Source organism: Nelumbo lutea, chromosome 6 (genome assembly GCF_056320005.1).
Source record: "Nelumbo lutea isolate HS-2025 chromosome 6, American lotus-T2T, whole genome shotgun sequence".
Classification (NCBI taxonomy): domain Eukaryota; kingdom Viridiplantae; phylum Streptophyta; class Magnoliopsida; order Proteales; family Nelumbonaceae; genus Nelumbo; species Nelumbo lutea.
The window spans coordinates 36687010-36688913 of record NC_142689.1 but is presented as its reverse complement, the minus strand read 5'-3'; the positions used below and the strand labels follow the sequence as shown (position 1 = coordinate 36688913).

The following is a 1904-nucleotide window of genomic DNA, read 5'->3' as shown; positions in this document are numbered from 1 at the left end:
AGGAGAAAAGTTGCCAACACTTGAATGGGACAAAAATGTCTCTTTAAATAATGGATTTTTATACAACTACAACCAAAATTTAATAACAGACTAGGAAAGATCAATAGTTTTATTCCACCATATATATACTCGCTACTTAGTCTTTGAATCCTTATAGCTACATGCGGATCCAAAGATGCTATTTAATACCAGGTACCTTCCTACATATAGTCAAGAGAAGGGGTTATGGGCAAAACACAACCCTGTAGTTAGTACCAGTAGGGCAGGCGGCAGAGCTTGTTTGATCGTCGGGGTAACTGTATGAAGTGGGGCACCTGCCCTTGAAGAATTTGGACAAGGGAGTAGGCCCACAGTTCCTAGAGTTGTTGCAACAGTATTGATTGGTCTTGTATACGGTTCATGGATTGTTACAGCCTCCGGGGGTCTTAAGTTCAGCTGGGCATTGCCCTGTGATGTCAGCTGTACATCTCTTTCCCGAGCAATTGCCACTGGTAGGGCTGTATTCCATGGGGATGTTAAATCCTTCTACCAGAGAGATGTAGTAGAAATCCATGTTTTGGAGTTGATTCAACCCGTATTCAGCCAAGGTATTAGGTGGGCCCCGAGACCTTTGCATTGTAGCCCACCAGTCACCCGTCTGACACCCTCCCCGGCCGTTTGCATCGAAGCTGCAGTTGGTGCGGCCCCAGATGCGACCTGCCTTTGTACCGGCTGCTACGTCGATTGTCCATGACTCGCCTCGTTCGAGTCGCTTGTCACCGCCTGGGGAAGCAGCTGCCCAGACTGTGTAGGGGCAATGGTTTCGGATTTCAAATTTCGCTGCATGGGTGGAGGTAAAGAGGAGGACAGAATTGAGGAGGGAGAGTTTACCAGCAAAGTTCATCTTCAGTAACCCGGAAAGATACAGGTAGTGTTCTGATTACTAACAAAAGAAAAACTGTGTGCCAAGTGTTTATGCCCGACTAGGATTTTATAGAGTGAAGGGGACTAGGGGAGGTGGCGGATCTACTCTTTGGTAGGTAAGGCACATTTTGTTGTTATTAGAAGAACTTTGTATATTTTTGAGATACTGCTGCCACGTGTTGTGATGTGTGTATTAGGACAATTTTGTGAAAAGGAAATCTGAAAAGAAAGCTATTAATAATCAATTTCAATAAAAAAAAACAGGCGTTAACGGAAGAAATGAAGCACAAGACAATTTCCTCTTGAGTTGGGATCTGCTCCCAATAAAACCCATTCCAGCAATCTTCCAACAAAATTTGATCCGACACCCTTCATTTCATTCAGTGTTTTTAACTTTCTGATGATAAATAAATATTGAATCCAGGCAGTTGAACCGTTGACCCATTTGACTTGATCATCGAGTCACGGGTTATATATTTAATGTATGTACAAAAGTCATAACTTAGTATTCTGATGTTCAATTGGGGGTGATCTTTCTTTATTTATTTTAAGTAAAATTTCAAGATTTATGCATCCCAAGGAGTCGTAGGTACTTTGCCCCACTATTTTCGCCAAAAAAAACTTTTTTTGAGCCATAAATTACAATTTTTAGCATTTTTTACAAATAAAAATCTAAAAAAAATATAAACTAAGTATAAAATAATATTTATGTTTACATATCTATATATATACTAAAGTAGTTGAGGCCATCAGATGGCCTCTCCTTTCTCCCTTACCCCAACCATGAACTCTCAACCCTTCTTTGCTTAAGTCTTCCTTGCTCTCTCAAGAAGCCACCTCACCAACCTCCTCTCTCTTTCTCATATGAACACCTCATCATGCCTGGCCCACTTCTCAATATCGACACAAATTTCGTGTATTTGATTAACACAAAAAATGGAGACAAATTATAAAAAAAAAATTGTAATAAAGAAATACAAGGGATTTGAACTCTTTTTGAT

At 40.3% G+C, this 1904-nt stretch overlaps 1 pseudogene; it reads right to left on the bottom strand.

Moving 5' to 3' along the window:
* Nucleotides 1-223: 223 nt before the first annotated feature.
* Nucleotides 224-883, bottom strand: LOC148848562 (thaumatin-like protein; annotated as a pseudogene).
* Between the last annotated feature and the right edge of the window lie 1021 nt (nucleotides 884-1904).